The sequence below is a fragment of the Chelonia mydas genome, chromosome 4 (assembly GCF_015237465.2).
Source record: "Chelonia mydas isolate rCheMyd1 chromosome 4, rCheMyd1.pri.v2, whole genome shotgun sequence".
NCBI classification, from domain to species: Eukaryota; Metazoa; Chordata; order Testudines; family Cheloniidae; genus Chelonia; species Chelonia mydas.
Genome location: NC_057852.1, coordinates 116,697,612 through 116,718,624, shown reverse-complemented (window position 1 = coordinate 116,718,624; position 21,013 = coordinate 116,697,612). Strand labels below are relative to the sequence as shown.

The 21,013-nt window shown below is 39.2% G+C and overlaps 1 protein-coding gene across 18 annotated transcripts in view; it reads left to right on the top strand.

Moving 5' to 3' along the window:
• The window catches only part of JAKMIP1 (janus kinase and microtubule interacting protein 1), a 368,387-nt gene that overhangs the window by 2,577 nt on the left and 344,797 nt on the right, over window positions 1-21,013 (top strand). For 13 of the 18 annotated variants that reach the window (XM_043544679.1, XM_043544668.1, XM_037898090.2 and 10 more), the window contains exon 2: window positions 11,824-11,968. The exons of 3 other annotated variants lie outside the window; for them this stretch is intronic. The gene's annotated coding sequence lies outside the window, so the exon portion shown is untranslated. Of the gene's footprint in view, window positions 1-2,110; window positions 2,282-11,823; window positions 11,969-21,013 lie in introns of those variants that run through there. 2 more of the 18 variants (XM_043544678.1, XM_043544673.1) reach the window with 2 other exon arrangements.

Here is a 21,013-nt window from a genome sequence, read left to right as displayed (position 1 = left end):
TACAGAAAATCATATCTCAAACCTATCATTACCTAACTCACTCTCCCACCCCAGTAAAACCATCGCTGAGCTATGCATGATGTGAGGAAGTGATACCAACCGAATATTTTTCCAAGGTAGAGCAGATTTTTTGTGAGAGAAATTTTTTCTTTGAAAAATGACCTCTTTTCAGAAATGAAAAATTTGGAAAAAAAAAAGGTGCTCTCTTTCAATTTTTTAAAAATTTTCAAAACTTTTTATTTTGAAAAACTATTATGAAAACCTAGTTCCTGGTAAATGGAGAATTTCTTTAATGATTTCAACTAAAAATGCCATGGGGGAAAAATGAATACATTCTGAATTCTGAAAAACAGAAACAACATAATATTTTCTGTTTATGTGAATGTGTGTATTTTGGAGTTTTTAACCCACTGTATTCCAGGGACAGATATGTCCTCAGTCGCTGGAGGCTTTGTGTGAATTATGGTGAATTTTGGAAAAAAATTTAGCATGAATATCTTAATTCAAGACTTTTGAAGGCTTCTGTAGCTCAGTTCCTCACCTAAAGTCCTACATCATCTCCTTTTACTGGGACCTATGGTTTAAGCGAAGGGGAAGCACACAGAGTTCTCTTACCCCTGTTGCTGTGTTCAGGGACAGGTCTGAAAATCCATTCTCTTAATATTCTGGGGCATGGGGTTCTTTTCCCTTTATGAGATGAGATGGGAAAATTTTGGCGCAGAACTCTTCTTATACCTGGGTCCCCTATCTCTCCCCCAATCTAGAGGTAATGTATTTCTCCCCACAAGCTTCTCTGAATTTGACGTACTCTTTTATTAATATGGTATGTGTGTAGTTTTTACATATATAAACACCCAAAGAATTTTGGGAGGCACCTGCCTGCAGGTGAGTTTGGAGTATGTTCTGATAAGCTGGAGTTCTACCTGACTGTGGGCTTGTGGAGGGGCTTGGAGAAGGCACTTTGAAATCAGGAATACAGAGTGAAAGGTTATCTTGCCTGGTGTTTGATGCTTGGTTTTGCTACTTTTGAGCCTATCAAAAGCCTGACTATATAGTCAGAGTGCATTTTGTTAATTGTTCACAATGTCTCTATAATATGATAAGAGAGACTTTGTGGAGGGGAATTTTTTTGAAATTAAGGGAAAAAAACCATGGTTGGGCCTTATGGCAACCACTAATTTATCTACCTCCCCATCCTTTGGCTTTGTGGAGGGATTTTGTTAAATATATGTAGATTTTTTTTTTAAATGTTCCACTATATTTACTTGGGTTTCTCCTGATTCACTGAAACTACATTTCTGAGGTCAGGAGCCTAGAAAGATTAGCAAAGGACATGTGACCTAAAGGAATACGTAAGGGGCCTTTAGAAACTATGAATAAACAAATTGCTAGTTTGGGTGAGCTTCATTTCCTTCAGGTAGTATAATCCACAGTGTCTTTGTTTGTTAGTTCAGTCTAATGGTGGGGAATGGTTAAAAATGAAGGAAGTTCCCTGGCATTACAGGCTTATTTTTTGTTTTTATTTTTTTGGAGTGCTGGGGTAGCTGGTGTGAAATGCTAGCAGCAAAGCTAATTTGGTCTTTTTTTCCTATTAAGATCTGGTACTATCGATTCAACATTTTTTTTTTCTGGAGGTGAAACTCTGATTAATCAATGTAAAGGTTAAAAGAGACAAGTTATCTGCATGGTCATCTCTGTGTGAACCTCTTTCAGGTGTTGCTAACTGCACCCCCAGTTACTGTGCAGGGCTCTGTTGTTGCAGCTCATTGCAGGATCAACTCAGCAACTCTCTTGTTTGCTTTGTGAAGTTTTCTCCTGTCTCACTCTTTCACTTTCTTTCAGGCTGTTTTAGCAATCTTTTGCCTAAGCTACAATTTCCCAAGTTAAAAACTCATGTATGTGTCATATTTCCTCATGTATGTGTCATATGTCAAAGTGCCATTTGAATTCAGCCATAGTCCCCCTTTACCTCCTGAGTATCTTGGAGCCACTCTAAAAAGGTATTGGCTGCCAAATATTTTCAGTCACCCTTGTTTTATTTTAGCTGTCACCTCTTTGTTCTGTACGGAAGTGTCACTGTCAGTGTGACACTGCTGCATGCTGTAGTTTCACTTTTGCTTTAGTTTGAATTTTCAGCATGTGCTGAAAAGGAAATACATTGTCTTCTGGGAATATCCTCTATAGGATGCACATATGTTACTTCTGTTAAAGCTAATGGGAATTACATGTATACATTTTGAGCTTTAACTACTCCCCTCCTTGCTTTGATTTAGCTATTCAGGTAAGAATGAGGAACATTTTTTTTTCCTTTCTGTGAAATTTTGTTCTAGTATCTTGTCATCATCTTGTTTTAAAGCAAAGCGACCTAGGTGGCAGCTTGCTGGCCCTGGAGACTGAATTCCTTTCCTTTATTCACATAATGGGAGCAAGAACAGGCAGCTATAGTGCAATCTTCTTCACACTTTTCTTAGCTGTGTTCTGTAGTGGCCACATGTAGATGGAGGGGCGTTTCATTCTGTCCATTCATCATGTCCCAAGATGGTGACAATTGGAATGATTTTTTTTATGTGGATTCCTATTGTGAGGTCACAATAACACTTCATATATGCTGTCAGATGCTATTTAAATCCCTACCTATCTGGGCTGGATTTGAACTGATGGGCTAAAGGTGCAAGGTTCCCTATTCCCTTACCAATCCCCTATACCATCTTGTCCCTCTCCTCACTAGCTCCTTTTTCTCCCCCAACCCCATTGCAGTGGAGTGGGAAATAGTCTCCCTTGCACCTTGAATCTAAGCAAATACATATAGGTGGGTATGGTGGGTCTATTATTTTTCTGATACTGTGACACTTTCTTCATTTAATCCTTTTTGCCTTCCCTGTGTGTGAAACTGCACTTCAGAGTCCATCCCATAGGGTGGAGGGATCTAGCTGTGATGGTGATATTGCTGCAGGACGGCTTCCTTAAACTGATTGCTGAGGTGTTGGAAGATGATGCTGTGACTATGAGGCAAACCCTCCTCTAGAGGTGAAGAGCATCACTCTTAACAGTGCTTCCAGCCTGCACAGATGCCACTTAACAGATGCACATTGGAAAACATAATCCCAGCTATACATATAAAATGATGGGGTCTAAATTAGCTGTTACCACTCAAGAGACAGATCTTGGAGTCGCTGTGGATAATTCTCTGAACACATCCACTCAATGTGCAGCGGCAGTCAAAAAAGCAAACAGAATGTTGGGAATCATGAAGAAAGGGAGAGATGATAATGCAGAAAATATTATATTGCCTCTATATACATCCATGGCACGCCCACATCTTGAATACTGCTTGCAAATGTCATCTCCCCATCTCAAAAAAGATACATTGGAATTGGAAAAGGTTCAGAAAAGGGCAACAAAAATGATTAGGGGTATGGAACGGCTTCCGTATGAGGAGAGATTAATAAGACTGGGACATTGCAGCTTGGAAAAGAGACGACTAAGTGGGGATATGATTGAGATCTACAAAATCATGTCTGGCATGGAGAAAGTAAATAAGGATGTGTTATTTACTACTTCTCATAACAAGAAACTAGGGGTCACCAAATGAAATTAATAGGCAGGTGGTTTAAAACAAACAAAAGGAAGTATTTTTTCACACAATGCAAAGTCAACCTGTGGAACTCTTTGCCAGAGGATGTTGTGAAGGCCAAGACTTATAACAGGGTTCAAAAAAAAACTAGATAAATTCATGGAGGATAGGTCCATCAATGGCTATTAGCCAGGATGAGCAGGGATGGTGTCCCTAGCTTCTGTTTGCCAGAAGATAGGAATGAGCGACAGGGAATGGATCACTTGATGATTACCTGTTCATTCCCTCTGGGGCACTTGGCATTAGCCACTGTCGGAAGACAGGATATTGGGCTAGATGGACCTTTGGTCTGACCCAGTATGGCCATTCTTATGTTCTAAACTGCATCTTGACATTTTCATTGGAACAGATCCTGTCTTCATCTTTCATTAACAGCTGGGTGGCACTGGCTTGATGTAGACTTTGTAATAACTCTTTTTTTTCTTCTTGACTGGATTCCATCCAAATACATTGCAGATCTTTCTTTCATAAAGAAGAATCCATTCACATGCAATCTCTTTCCCATTCCTTGACTTTTTATTTAAATCAGAAGTGCATTCTATCCTGGTTGTACATATTAGGTCTCATGAGAATTGCTTTAAGAAAGGTGAGTGCAAACTGAATTTCACTATGGGAAGCTACGAGCATTCAGTGGACCAACATGAATGATAGACTTAGAGAAGCTGACTTGCTGCATCTATTCAACATAATCCCTTAACTTTTGCTTGGTACTTTGGCTACTATGTATCACAGAGTTTATAATGTGTGGGGTGGTTTCAGAGTAAAGAGTAAACTTTATTTTTTTTACATTCAATAGTGTAAATGTTGTCCGGTGTTTTAGTACTCCAGCTCTTGACCAACATATTTATTATTATGATTAATACTTATTTATTTATGTGAATGTGTTTTGTCTTTCTCCACTTAACACATACTTTATTTGTCTCTCTTTGCTAGTGAGGAAATATTTTTGTAGGTTTAATTTTCCATATTCTTTTTGTCTGTTAAGAATATAACAGATTCAGGGCTTTCATGAAGAATGTTAACAGCTTTGGGAACTTCAGTTTTACACTGGAATGTCAGAATTGGGGGATGGTGGGGGAAAGAGGTTGTTCCATCTGGACTCCTGTAGTCCTGACTCTCCTGGAGCAGGAAGTATGTGACTGGTTGAGAGGTGGAATGTGCCAAAGTGAGTGAAATTTTGAAGAATCTGGCTCTTAGACAGTAATGATGTACAGTATTTTTCCCCCTGTAGTAAGTTACCTTATAGTTGTAGGGTATTATGCATGTTACTTTGTCTTTTCCTTGACTCCTTACACAGTCCCATTTTTTATTTTTGTGGATTTTCTGCATGGTGGCATTTCTCAGTGGTTATTTATTATGGCATCATGCTAAATAGGAAGCTTTGACAGCCTCTGTTTTTTGTAGTAAGCTTGTAGGATTTCTTACTCTCAGTAGCATGCTACCTGAGGACTGCGTGGCCAATAGTCTTGCCTTTACATTAGTAGTCTCGCCTTGAAATTAATAACAACAAAGAAAAAATACACGGGGAAAATTTCCTGGCATAACTGTAGCAAGAAAATTATTTTCTGCTCTCACTATTCCAGAATAACTCCCTCTTTGGACCCACTGCTCCTAAATAAAAGCATCTTTAATCCAGAATTTCAGAATAGTATGCCCACATGAGTGAGCTATTCCAGAACAGCTATAGTGGAACAGCTATCCCACTGTAGCTATGCCAGTTAATGTCCTTGAGTTGACAAGCCTGAAGAGGTTCTGTGGGAAATGGATATGTTGGTGAGTGTGAGAGGAACACAGACTGGATGAGTGGTAAAAGAATGTGAGTGGAAAAAATAGGTAGGAGTAGGTGTCTGAGTTGGTAGCCTTGTTGACGAGGTGGGAAAATTTTGGCACAGAACTCTTCTTATTCATGGGTCCCCTTCCCTGCATAGACACGCCCTAGGATAAGAATCTGCCCCCAATTTCTATACTTGCCCATTCTGAAGGTAATTTTCAATTGGTGAAATTCACCCTGGGCAGAGGACCTTATGTCCCACTTCAGCCTTTAAAGGACAAATACTATTCGAGCCCTGATCCAAAGCCCACTAAAATTCATGGGAGCCTAAGGGCCCTAAGGCTTTCATCCAACTTGAGCCTAAGGGGTGAATCAAGTGGTGCACAGAGCCTTCTTCCCAGAGTACATTTTATCCAACATGTTAAAATTTTAGGTTGTCGAATACTTCTAACAGGGTTGCTAGGTATATCAACATATATATCCCGTCAAAAAAACTGCTGTATGCCCAACTCACCAAAGGTGAAAGGAAACAGGGAGGCCAAAAGAAACACTTTAAAGACCCTCAAGATAAACATCAAGAGATGTGGCATCGACACCACACACTGGGAGGGAGACAGCAGCCCAGGATAGGGATAACTGGTGAAGACTTGTCAGAGAGGGAATGTCCACTTTTGAGGAAAATTGCCTTGCCCTGGTCGCAGGAAAAACACCAGAAAAGAAGGTTTCAGAGTAACAGCCGTGTTAGTCTGTATTCGCAAAAAGAAAAGGAGTACTTGTGGCACCTTAGAGACTAACCAATTTATTTGAGCATAAGCTTTCGTGATCGGATGCATACTGTGGAAAGTACACCAGAAAAGAAAGGACAGACAACTGTCACGCAGCAATCATGGCCCAACCCTGTCTTCCAACACCACCTGCAATGTCTGCCAATGAGCCTGTGGCTCAAGGATCAGACTCCTCAGCCACCAAAGGACCCATGAAAAATAAAACCTGTGAAAGAAATCATCCTTGTCCTTGAGGGATCACCGATGATATATACGTCCTCAATGCTGGTCTTAGAGGGGCTCTGTCAAGTTAAAATTTGCATGTTCTTTAAACAAACAAACAAAACCAACACTTTGTATTTCTAACAACTGCTTAGATTGTTAAAAGTAATGAATTTAAAGAATTCAAGTCTTCACTTATACATTTCATTCTCTGATTCTCCAAAGCTAGAACAGTGTCACAGGCAATGCAGTACAATGTTTAAATCCAAACAAACAGTTTGCTTTGAATTAAAACCAAAAATCGTGATAACGTTTCTAACAATATTGGGCTGTTCAAGGCCCTTATTCTGCAGTTTGTTGTGGCTGGATTTTTTCATTTGTGTGGAGCCCTGTTGACTTTAGTCCTGTCATATACAATGAATCACAGGATCAGGGCCTAAATCTTTACTTTCAATAAATGGAGAAACAATCCTGTAATTTGGGTTTATACACTCTGTTCCTCTCTTGAATCAGGCTGTTGGGAATAGTAAGCTATGTGCAGATACATTGTTTCATTCTCTGATGTCAGAAGAGTTTGATCTGCTTGGAATAATCACTGTAGAAGTATGTCAAGGAGACAAACCTGTCAGTCTGTTCCCCATAATACGGAAAGCACAGTTCTGAAAACTGGTGCTCATTGCACATATTGGCATGGCAGGAAGAAAACAAATTCTTTTGTCAGCTTTCATATGAAACATTGGTCTAGCAGGAGAATGCCTTGTGCCTCATGTAGATACTATAGGTATGTACAGTACGAGCTCTTTCTTGTCTTTGCATTTTATAGCTATCACTTGTAAAGTTCCCCTTTTGAGAAAAAGAACTTGTTCAGATGCTTTCCCCCTCACCCCCAGGGTAATCTGCTTTTATTTTCACAGTAGCTTTAGTAAAAAAATTCCTCCTATATAACCTGTTTTTTCATTCACTGCAGTTCTCTTCCTCTTCACTCATGATAAATATCAGCCTCCTGTGTCAAATGCAGTTAAGCCTTTTCTAGTATGTAGTGCAGTGTGAGTTTTCTCTGTTATATAATGTACACTTTCTCCACTTCTCCTCCAATGAGATTGTCCGTATAAGACTGAGTGAGTGACATAGATGTTTGGGGGTAGGGTGGAGAATCATAATGATTATAAGAATTTATGTGATGTGATTGTAATAATCTTATACCGATTTATATTTGTATTCAGATTACACTGCATGGCCATAACTTCATATTTATTTAAATGTGTAGTTTTTATTACTGTTAACAAACATGCTTTTTGTGGTCTTTCTGAATTCAATGTAATCTTTGTATATGAAGATATCAGGTTGGATATTATATAATTAGCAGATACCATGCCATGTCTTTGTTTTAATGGAATTTTTCTAAGTGTGGTTACAGCTGGAAAAGTGACCCTAAAAACTGTATCACTTTTCTCAGGGTATCTGGTCTATGTGTGTCCAAGTAATAGCAGTTTTCTTTAATAACAAACCTCTAATGTGCACACTAGCAGGGCTTTCAGCTGTGCTCTTAGCATCAGGCCTCCATCACCCTTCTACCTCTCTTTCCATGGGAAAACACTCCATGGATAGACCCCTTCTGGGTTCTAAATGTATTGTGGTTCTTCCGTCCAGGGGGCTAGGGTGCAGACAAACTACAGAGGCCATGTAGGGGGATTAGAACATCTCTTCATGCTGTGGATCTACGTAGCAGCACCCAGAAAGTGGGACTCATACATCCCTGGCTGTGTGGCTCCATTGTCTTCCATTGGGTGAGAAGAGATATGGCACATGCCAGTGCAGGCTAAAGTCTGCAGTAACGGCTGTGTTGGTACCCATAAAGATGGGGAGGAGTCTGTCCTCCGCACCTATGGAGATGCTGAGTACAAAATGCCAAGTGAATGGCCCTTGCCAGGGGCTTGAGAATTTGGTCCTTGTTGAATTATTTTCACTGCCCGGGTATAAGAGACAGAATTCATTTGTGTGTGACCACTCTCCTGTACTCCCACTTGGATTTGCATTGTTGGTACATAAAAAAGCATCTCCTCACTTGCCAACTGACCAGCTCTGATATAGAAGTTGGAAACAAAATAGACATGGAACTTGATGTCTTTTGTTTTTAGTTATTTTTGTGACTAACCAAACTGTTAGTTAATCTGGATGATATTTCAGAAAAATGAAAATAATATAGTGTTTCTACATTTAAAAGAGAAAAGAGTATAGTAGTTAAAGTAAGAGATAAGCTAAATTGATGAGTTTAGGGTAATTAACATACTAATCCTTCAAGATCTGTGCTGCATGGTCATTTGTAACCACTGGAAAGAGATTCATGGATTCTTTAACAAAAGAGATGTTGGATTTAGTTTTTTCATTGCTTTGTGTGTTGCTGTTACACATTGCCTTGTACACTCTCTGTCACTTTCCAGGTCCTTGTGATGTGCCTGAAATGTAATTCAGGAAATCTTGGTATGGTAATCTTAACAAAAACAGTCTTTGTGCTGAGACACATCCCAGACTAATTGTCCTGATAGAAGTGTTTGGACTGCATATTCATGGTGAAAAAGCAGCACCTTAATTGAGTGATTGACCACATGGTAGAAGAGATAATGGGATTCACAGACTGCCTGATTCCCATCACAGAACAAATCTCTGATCTGTTTGTATGTAATAGTTAAACAAGCTTAGGGCTCAGGCTGCCAGTCACCAAATATATTCTTTTCCTTCCCTCCTCCATTCCCCTTTTTACCCTAATTATTTTTTCAAAACGAAGCCATTTATTTCTTTAGTCACTATGGTTTCTGATAAAAAATCTTAGTAAAATAACTATAATAATAATCTACCCTCTGAAGCAGTTTTATATTTGGTTTGTAGAGGGATACATTGGTGGAAGAATTTTTCACTGAATGATAGCCTTAGCTTTGCTGAGAAATAATTACCATCTGAAGCCAAGATTCCATGTTTATGGTCTGCTGGCCTTGTTTGGCTTTTAGAATTCCATGTCTCTGCTTCATCCCTGTCACAGCTGATGTTCTCCTTTTCTTGAAATCTGCTGACTGGATGTAGCAGCAGAGCCTCGAATCAGAAGGCCCGAGAGAAGATGTGGAAATTTAAAATCCTGGGTCTCTGCACATACCACATTTCTCACTGCTTTTTGTGAATCACATCTCCAGTGTAAAATAGCACCCACTGTGGTGATGCAAAGTAGCAATTTATCACTAGAAACAGCGTTGAGAAAAATAGCCACTGTTACTGAGAAACTTCTAAGGTGAACTAAGATGGTCCATATAACACATACCCTTCAAGTCTGTTGAATCATGTCCTATTTAGAGTGCAGCATAAAGTACTTTAAAAACATTGATATAATATCTTAAGAACATAAGAATGGCCATACTGGGTCAGACCAATAGTCCATCTAGCCCGTGTCCTGTCTTCTGACAGTGGCCAATGCCAGGTGCCCCAGAGGGAATGAACAGAACACGTAATCATTGAGTGTTCCGTCCCATGTCGTCCACTCCCAGCTTCAGGCAATCTTGGCTGTAACCAAACACAGAAACATTAGATACGGATTTTCATGTACTAAACTGATAAACCAACCATCACGTCACATTCTTAATTTTTTTTTTGTCAGAGGTGTTCTTCCTTTTCCCATCCCAAGCTGTGATATCACTATCTCCTGCACTCTGCCTTGTCTTTCCAAACCCACAAACCGTGTGTCTTCAAGGGGTCTGGAAGGGGATCTGTGACAAGTGGCCTGGGTCTGAAATGCACGTTTATGAGTGTTTTACTCTCACTTTCCTCCCACTACCCTTTTTATTACCTTTTCTCACTATTTTACATATGCCTCTTGTCACGATAGCTGTCCTTCTGCATGAAGGAGTGAACTGAGCTCCCTTTAGTGTTTCATTACTGTCAGTCCTGATCATCTGGGAGATGTTGAATGATACAAGGCTGACCTCCTCCCTCAAGTGATCTGTAGTGCCCTGTGCATCTGCCATGTTGGTGGGTGAATGACAGAGTCTGAAACTAGAAGGAAGCGCCCAAGGGGAAATATTCTTTTAGGAAACTAAGCTGTTCCTATGCAAGAATGTTCTTGTTCCAAGGTTTTAAGGCCAGAAGGGACCATTACGATAATTAATCTGATTTTCTACAAAATACAGGCTGTAGAACTTCACACAGTAATTCCTCCATCAAGTCCAATAACTTGTAATTCAACATGTAGAAAGGCACCCACTCTCAATTTAAAGACCTCAAGTGGTGGAGAATCTACTACTTCCCTTGGTAAACTAATTCAGATGGTTAATTATTCTCGTTGGTAAACTGTTCTCTTCTTTTAGTTGGGATAGGCAATGTGGCCTCCTTGATAGAGCACTGAACTAGTACTCTGGACACCTTGGTTCTGTAATCAGTTTGTTGGGTGACCTTGGGCAATTCATGTCGCCTCCCTGTACCTTGATTTCCCCGTCTGTACAATGGGGAGAATGATACTGACCTCCTTTGCAGAGTGCTTTGGGCTTCACTGATGAAAAGTGCTATGGAAAAGCTATATGGTATTATTATTTATTAGTAGTAGTACTCTGGCTAATTTACTGCAAAGAAAAATAAACCTCCCATGTTACAAATGTGAGTTAATAGAGAAAGAAATTAAGTCATGCATGTATTGAATATATTGATCAAAATCTTTAACTGGAGAGCTCTACATTGTGCAGCAATTCTTGACAAATAAATTGTTCTCGCTATTGTTTAGAAAGAAGACAAACTAGTGGTCTTACTGCCTGGCATATCTGGTTTAGGCTTTGGTGACTCATTAGAAGATTCTAAAGTATGCAGTATTACATAGATGGGACCCTATCTTGTCAAGTTAAATATAGTGCGCACTGGTTGTACTGTTAAACTAATATGTGGATAATCCAAAGACACCCTAGTCTAGCTGGACAAACAAATTATCTGACTTGTTCACCTTCTTGGCAAGTTAGAAACACAGCAATTTTTAAAAAAGTGAAGCACAGAGAAAATTGCTCCTGGCTTCTTTATTCATTATATATTTTTTTCCAATTTGTGTGGATTCAAAATTAAACTTTATTTGTATTTATTTATTTTATTTTGTAATTTAAATATTAATTAGTTATTCAGATACAGTGCAACTGTTTGACTACAGATGTATGGTCACTCCAGACTTGCCACTCTGGACACTGCTCTTCATTTCAGTATACCTGCTAATAAAAATACAATCGGCACGATCAAGAAGTGGATCTGACAATTCATTTCTCATGACCTTTCATTGATATAGTCAGCATCCCTTGCTATGTCTTAGGGTCTCATCCTGAGAGTTGCTGCTAACAGGTGCATAGATAAGACTAATTATGAAAATTCATCAGTACAAATACATTATTTTGTTCCATTTTATTTCCATTATGTAGCACCCCATGAGACAAAAGAAAAGAAGTTCCTGACTCATGGAATTTATATGGGCATGATACTGAGAGTTGTTGAGCTCCGACTGAAATCATGTGTCCGATCCTTCACTCTTTGAAGTTGATGAAAGCAGGATTGGACCCATAGATGGTAAGTTGACAGGTATCTGACTTGCATATTTCATACAGTATCTCCCACACCTAAATGCTATATAAATAATGTGGAACAAAATAGCTCGTTAAATATCTGGCAATATAAATAATTATAAGCAGTGTTATCTATGCACTTATCAGTTTTATGTTTCAAGTTAGAATATCTTTTTACAGTGTAGGAGACTGATGATACTAATTACAGTCACTGAGCACAATCCAGGCAGGTATTAAACAAGTTCTTCATCTCCCAAAGCTGTTCAGTCTTGACCTATAGCCAAAACAAAGTTAATGGATATTCATTTAACTGCAGTATGCATTGTTGTCAAATAAGAAGTTAATATATTTGGTGTACATAAGAACAGCCCTGATGGGTCAGAACAATGATCCATCCAGCCCAGTTAACCCGCCAGTGCCAGATATTTCAGAGGGAATAAACAGAACAGGGCAGTTTGTCGAGTGATACAACTCCTGTGGTCCAGTCCCAGCTTCTGGCAGTCAGAGGCTTAGGGACACCCAGAGCATAGGGTTGCATCCCTGGCCATCTCGGCTAATAGCCGTTAATGGATTTATCCCCACAAACTTCTCTAATTCTTTTTTTGAACCTAGTTATACTTTTGGCTTTTGCAACATCCCCTGGCAACAAGTTCCGCAGGTTGACTATACATTGTGTGAAGAAGTAATTCCTTATGTTTGTTTTAAACCAGCTGCTAATTAATTTCATTGGGTGACCCTTGTGTCATGTGTTTTGTGAAGGGGTAAATAACACTTTCTCCATACCATCCATGATTTTATAGACTGCTATCATATCTTCTCCTTCGTTAACTTTTTTTCTAAATTGAACAGTCCCAGTCTTTTTAATCTCTCCTAATTTGGAAGCTGTTTCATGCCCCTAATCAATTTTCATCACCTTCTCTGCATCTTTTCCAATTCTAATACGTCTTTTCTGAGATGGGGCAACTAGAACTGCATGCAGTATTCAAGATGTGAGTGTATCATGGATTTATATAGTGGCATTATGTTTTATTATCAGTCCCTTTCCTTAAGGATTCTGACATTCTGTTGCCTTTTTGTCTGCCACTGTATATTGAGCAGATGTTTTCAGAGAACTACTCACAATGACTTCAAGATCTTTCTTGAGTAGTAACATCTAATTTAGACCCCCATCATTTTGTGTATATAGTTGGGTTTGTTTTTCAATGTGCATTACTTTTACTTATCAACATTGAATTTCACCTGTCATTTTGTTGTCCAGTCACCTAGTTTTGTGAGATGCCTTTGTAATTCTTGACAGTCAGCTTTGGATTTAACAATCTTGAGTAATTTTGTAGTGTCTGCAAATTTGTCGCCTCACTGTTTACCCCTTTTTCCAGATAATTTATGAATATGTTGACCAGCACAGGTCCCTGTACAGATCCTTGAGGGACCCCGGCTATTTACCTCTCTCCATGCTGAAAACTGACCATTTATTCCTACCCTTTGTTTCCTGTCTTTTAATCAGTTACTGATCCATGAGAGGACCTTCCCTCTTATCCCATGACTGCCTACTTTGTTGAAGAGCCTTTGGTGAGGGATCTTGACACAGGCTTACTGAAAGTCCAAGTACACTATAGCCACTGGATCTCTAGTCTATATGTTTTTGACCCCCTCAAAGAATTCTTATAGATTGTTGAGGCATGATTTCCTTTTACAAAAGCTGTATTGACTTGATCCCAACATATCATGTTCATCCATATGTCTGATAATTCTGTTCTTTTCTGTAGTTTCAATTAGTATGCCTGGTACTGAAGTTAAGCTTATCAGCCTGTAATTGCTGGGATCGCCTCTGGAGCCTTTTTTAAAAATTGGCATTACATTAGCTATCCACCAGTCATCTGGAATAGAGGCTGGATTTAAGTGATAAGATACATATCATACCACAGTTAGTAATTCTGCAATTTCATATTTGAGTTCCTTCAGAATTCTTGGTTGAATACCATCTGGTCCTGGTGACTTATTACTGTTTAACTTATCAATTTGTTCCTAAACCTCCTCTATTGACACCTGTAATTGGGCATTGTAGGTTATGATTATACACATTAGTCAGATAAACTTAGTGCACTCTTGTCAATGTCTTTGTTTCTAGAAGGTTACAGTTTGGCATGAGGTTGTGGGGAATCTTCTTCTACCTAACTAGCTGAAAAAGTAAAACGTGGCTGCAGACAGCAAGTGAATCCTGCGACCTGATTGCGAGTCCACTGATGTGAATTCAAAGACTCCCTTTAACTTCATTAGGGTTTGGACTGGGGTAGTTTTACAGATATAATGCTTTCTTTGGTTAAACAGAGTCTCTTCTGATACTTTTTAAAAGGTTCAACTTAGCCCTCGTCTACACTGGGGGAGGCGGGAATCGATCTAAGTTATGCAACTTCAGCTACGTGAATAAAGTAGCTGAAGTCGACGTACTTAGATCGACTTACCCTGGTGTCTTCACCATGGTGAGTTGCCTGCTGCCACTCCCCCGTCGACTCTGCCTGCACCTCTCATGGTGCTGGAGTACAGGAGACGACAGGAGAGCGCTTGGGGGTCGATTTATCGTGTCTAGACTTGACGCGATAGATCGATCCCCGCTGGATTGATCGCTGCCCACTGATCCGGCGGGTAGTGAAGACATACCCTTAGTTCTGTTACGTCAGGTGTCAGATTTCCCTGATATAGTGTCAGTTTCTAGCAGAGAATGCATGAAGACCACGAGCATCAAAGATTTGAAATTCCTCCCTGTTTCACCTTTGGTAATAGTGGTGTCATCCTAGTTCCTAGTGGATATTTGTCCACATCTAAAAATCAACACACAGTTTGTCATGACTGAAAGCCTTGGCTCAAGACTAGAATAGCAGAGATGTTGTATAGTGAGGTAAGTATTCATAATGCATGGCAAAGCTTGTGTGGAGAAGCTTGCACAGTGCCTAGCTTCATTCAGAGCAACCAGACCACAAAGTCAATCAAGCACTAGATTAATCCAAAGTCTTAAATTAACTGATACAAAAGAAATTATTTACTAATTTTAAAAAAAGTTAGGTTTTAAATTTATGGAACACGATGACCTAGAATTGTGGAAACCCTATTTACTATGTGTACAACAAAATTTTTGCTTGTTGGGATACTTTCATTAGAAATACATCACATTTTTGTGACAGTCCTTGGGAGATTACAGTAAAATTATTCCTAGAGCACTCATTAGGACATACAAACTATGTAATGCAAAATTATGTAGCAGTTCTCAATTCCTTAAAGGTTTAGTAAAGGGATTAAAATCTATCAGTATGGCTCTTTCTTTCAAGGGAACAGGCATCTGATTCCATTTCACATATAAATGTTTTCAATTATCCAAATTGTGTGTAAAGGTGCTATTATTGTAATACCTGTTGAATGGCAAGACACTCAGTCTTTTCTAAGCATTCTAATAGTTGAACTTGTCCTAGTTTTCTTCCATTCACCATCTGTCAGCTTTCCTTAAGCCGTGCTGTCTAATAATTAAGGGCATGGTTGGCACTGGATAGAATTTATTAACCTTGGCTTTATCTGTAGCTTGGCTAAAGTTAGATTTTTTTTTTATGTCCTTGATTAGCTTGCTGTGTAGAGCTTGTGTTTAGAATCAAGCAGGATATAAAATGGCATTGCACTAATACTATGCTGGGTGTTAAGATGAGGGTCTAAATTCAGCTATGCTTCACAACTACTTGCAGATGTTTCAGAAACATATCTAAATTGTTCCCTTAAAATAAATATGTAGTTTTTTAAAATGTACTTGCAGGTTTAGCTTTTACATGGTTAAATTCCTGCTGGACACGATATAATCAAGAAACATACAAAAAAGTTCGGTTAATCAAAGGCTTTGAGGCTACATAGATCCAGCCCCTCTTTGGAATTAGGTATACGTTTCCACATCATATATTTTCTTCCAATTTAAGGCTAATAAACAGTGTATAATCTAAACCTTTGTTGTTAGCAATTAGTCTCACTTCTGTATAAAGAAATTGCATCTCTCCTAGTTTCTAAATTCTTGTTTCATACAATATTTTAATGCCTCCTTGAAATTAACTAGTATCATTTTTCCTACTCCATTTATAAAATTGTGTATAATGATTAGGGCACTACAGTTGTTTAACACTAGTGTTTCATGATTAGTTCTACCCACTCTGTTGAAGTTCTGAGGAGAATTGGTCTTATGGTTAAGGTACTGGACGGGCGCGAGAGACCTGAGTTCTGTTCCTTGCTCTGCCACAGGCTTCCTGTGTAATCCTGGGCAAGTCACTTAGGGCAAGAGTTTCCAAAGTGATTTTAAGGTGTTTCAGTTTTTGGTTTCCCAACTTGTGATACTGTAATGAAGGTCTGATTTTTCAGAGGGGCGAGTGTTCAGCACTTACTTAAAGGAGCCTGCTTTTCAGACTCTTCTGCAGAGCACCCAAAAATAAAGGTACCCACGGTACACAGATTGCCTGCCTTAAAATGAAAGTACCCAGGATAACCAGTCACTTTAGAAAATCTTGACTTTGCAATCTTTCTGTACCTCAATTTCCCATTGTTAAAAGTGGGTAATATTTCCTTTAATAGAATCATAGGACTGTAAGGGACCTCGAGAGGTCATCTAGTCCAGTTATCTTTGTCTTGCCTATTTAGATAGTCCCTGCTGTGAAGAAACAATCTCACACTTTGTGGCCTTTATTAGATTAGGATTTAAAGATGTTATGTTAGCTAACATGTTCTAACTAACATGTTTTAAAACTCTAAAGGAGACATGTATTGCATACTTTAACATGCTATGCTGGGGGAATTAAATCTAGGCTTCCCTGTACGCTTTAATTCCACCAGTTCAGTACATGTTAAAGGCAACGTGCCTTGTCTATAGTAGACGTAAACCTTGTTCGGAAAAACATGTTTTCTCTGCTTTTGGATTAATCCATTGTGAAGGTGAACCTATGATCTCCATGTGGTTACTCTTAAAGATCACTCTTAAAGAAACTCCAGCTGCAGGCGCGATAAATGCCTATTTGATTAGAGCAGCGGTTTTCCAGAGGGTCTGAGAGTCACGTCCGGGGCCACCGGCCCTCTGATCAGCTCCTGCCCCCCTCCTGCACACCATGGAACAGCTGTTCAGGAGGCCCTGGTGGGGAGAGGGAGGAGTGGGGAGTGGTGTGGAAAGTGGCAGGGAAGAGGAGGGGCAGGGGTGGGGTGGGAAGAGGTGGGGGTGGGGCCTTGGGGAAAGGGGTGGAGTGGGGGCGGGGCCTGGGGTTGAGTGCGGGTTTAACACCCCTGGGGAAAATTAGAAGCTGGCTTGGAAGTCCATTAAACAGTTTTCAATAAAAATGGGGGTCCTTGGGTTGCTAAAGATTGAGAGCCATTGGATTAGAGCAATGAATGCACAGGCAACCAGTTTATTTCCAGGTGTATTAAAAGGTGTTGTGTTTGATCGGTAAAGCCCTGTGTGGTAGGTGCCTGGCACTGTGGGGTAGCCCCTCTCTTCATGATCTTGTGAACAGTTCCTAGATTTGAATTCCACTCGCAGCATCTGTCTGGGTTTCCATTCCTAGTTTAGATGGGCAGGGTGGACTGCTGGAATAGAGCCGAAAGAGGTTTCATATGGCCCCGTGCTGGGCTAAATCCTGGAAGCTGGGGAATGCTGGCCAAACTGCACCTCTCTCCCACAGAAGGCCAATGGGTGCCAGAGACTTTCAAGGGAGGAGCTACGTATTGTCCCTTGGTGAGTGTCTCCCTCCCTTGCTGCTGGGATAGGCCCCCTTTCGCCACAGGACCCATCAATTTCCACCACCTGTTGATGCAGGTGAATGGCATTTCTGATCCCTATCTCTTGTGACTTTTTCAGCCTCTTGAATGTAGTTTCTTTTACTTATTACTGTTAACTTCTTGCACTTCCTTGTTCATCTCTATTGGTTCTACATTCTTAATTTGTTGTTGTTTGGTAGATGGCATATATAAAGTTGGGCATAGTTAATTTTATTTCAGCAGTTTTGTTTTTTCCTCTTAATCACATTTAAATTTTACTTTGCTACCCCTAGATTCCTCATATCTCTGTACTAGACTTTTGCATTGTTTCCCCCACCTTCCTTATTTCAGATTTATGTTGCTCTTTAGGCACACCTTCCTTATTTCAATTTGGTTTCATTTCAAGTCAAGAATTGCTCTTCTTTTGTGGGTGTTTTTGTCTTTTTTACCTTGTTACAGTGTGTGTGTATGGAATTGATGCCTTCATCATGGCCACTGGATTAGAAGGTTTTCTTTGCTCAAGGACAAAGGGTGGCATTGAACTGCAGAGTGATTCTCTACACCCTAGCGCAGACAATTTGGTATAGTAATTTCGGAGGAGTTAAACTCTATAGTTCATGTTTTGAAATCTTAAAATAAAAAAAGTTATCATTTTTCTATGTTTTCATTTCTTCCTCTTCCACTGACACTCAGACAGCCATATGTTGGTACAAGATTTACAGGCTGTTGTGTAATTTAATTATGCTTTGCTTTTCTGAACTACCTTTAATTACTGTCCAGTATTAATGTAAGGATTAGCCTACTGACTGTGGAGATTGAGCTGCCCTTACTTGTGGGGGCAGAGTTTGATGCCTGACATCTTTATTAATATAACAACTACCAATGTAGTTATAGCAAATGTGTGTTGGTTAGAAATAGACTATGGAAACTATTTTAAAAATTTGTTGGTCTCTAAGGTGCCACAAGGACTCCTCGTTGTTTTTGCTTTAAAAAGAGTAAGTTGAAATGGAGGGTTATTCATAACTGTCTTGTTTTTTCAAGTCATTGACTATATCTATGTATTCTGCGACCACCTTGGTCATAGGAGAGTCATTTCATTATGGTTCAATGAGTGGCCCATATCCCAGTGGTGTTCTTATCCCAGTGGTGCTCATCTCCTTTCTGGGCTTTAAATCATTATGTACCTAAATATTAAGTTGAAGTGAACGAGTTTAGTAAGGAATAGTATATCGCCATTGTCGCATATATAATATCTTAAAAGGAAAACTGGAAAGATAGTTACCGTATTTCTTTGGTTTGCTAAATATTCACTAATTAGGACTATATCTTTTAAAAACCCATTCTGTTTTTGGGAACAACTGTTTCAGTATTTTCATAACACCGTGCAGCCTCTCAATTGGAACTTGCATTTTACTGATACTTCCCAGCAGGAATCCCATTCTCCAAACGGTTTGAGACAATGAAATTGTTGCTTGGCATTTGAATGCATGTAAATTAGTGTAAGGCAACTTTATATTCAGCATAGTTAAAAATATTTGTTCTACAAAATACTAGTAACTGTCTTAGAAACTGCTTTAAATGTCTCTCATGTTCCGAGGCTGATTTGCATTTCCTGTCTCATATTATCAAGATGACAGCTTCCTGTTTGTTAAATTACTCTTAAATTTAAGACCGCTTTCTTCTTCGTAAATGGACTATTTGATTACATTTTATATTACATTTTTCTTTACCTTTAGAAAGATACTGTTAATGCAGTCTAGTCAGTTTAAAAAAAAAATGTGTTACGCTCGTTTAGGTATTTTACCTGGCTCTCCCAACCTCTCCCCATCAATATTTGTCTTTATTGTCACTCTCCTATGTTTTTAAAAGCACATGTTGTTGTTTTCTTCCCTTGTTGTGTGGTGAAAGCCCCACAGACACCAGGGAATCTGACTATATATAATGCACAAAGTAAAAAAACTGGAGACAAATAGATCCCTCTCCCACTAATCTCATTCAGTTGTAGAAATCTGTGTTGTTTTTAATATAATGGATGAAAAGATTCTGATGGGAAAGTGAAGTTTTGTTGTTGATGGCACCCCTTTAAGTGGTTGTTCAGGTCCATTACTTGCAGAAACATATGAATGCATTTGGTAGATCTTGAGGAAGATGGAGACAGATGTTACTAATCCTTCTGAACCAGTGATTAGGTTAGATAAGCTTAATTTCTTTCTTTGTTAAAACAAGATGAATAGGAAATGTCATCAAGGCTTAGTCAGAAGACATAACTAAAACCAAAAGAACAACTTTACATACCTGTAAATATCAGCACTCCAGTTTGTTTGCAGCAGGTTGTCTTCTAAACCAGTATCTCCTTTTTAAAGGTTCTTACTGTCCTGAAATATAATAGCTGTGTCAAATTATATTCAGAGTACAAAAATATTTGTCTGTATATAGTAGATTTTTGTAAATTGGTCTGCACAGCCGTCTTTGGTATTTGACGATGTTTTTAATCTAATTTGCAAAGACAACTGAAATAGCTTGAAAAATTGAGCAGATATCAACTAACCAGAGGTGGATACAAACGTTGAGGGTGGGTTTAAGACTAAGTCTCAATTGCAACATGCTTGTGAAAAGCCCAATAACTGTCAGCAGATAGGCAGGGAGAGAGTGAGGGGATTTCTTCCAATGTGCTTTTCCTGCCCCCCATGTGAGAATTCTTTCTTTCATATCTTTCTCTGCCTGGTAGGTTTCTTGTTAAATGTGAAACTCCTGCAAAGTATTGAAAGGGATGGAGCTTTCTGTCCCTTCTACTCCTCGAGAGCTTGCTGGCTGATGTTAGGTTGCTGGTCCTCCCCTACTGTACTTTTCCCCCAGCCCTCTTTTTTTGGGCCTTCTTCCATTGTAAGTAACTCCACTGCTTGTCTCTATTGTTGCTCATACAATAGCTTTTCCAAACAGCAGCCAATTGAAATGGTCATAATCCTTGACAGATTCAAAGCTACCCTCACAGGGTTCTGAATAGCAGCTGTGAAACTGATTTGAGACTTGCTATTTTCATGCTACAGCTGTTTTCATGCAAAGCTGGGAGTGGCAGCAGAGGGCCTGGAGCTGTCTGCAAAATCAGGCAACGCTATTAGTTCTCATTTGGATTATCATCTTCACATCTATAAGTGCTAGGGTGATAGTGATCTTCTTAAGGGATGGAGAGCTTGCATTTAACACTTAGTTGTGTAATATTTAAGTATAAATAAATTAACACAAATAGGAAGTTTTACTGTGTAATAATCCAGAAAAGGACTAG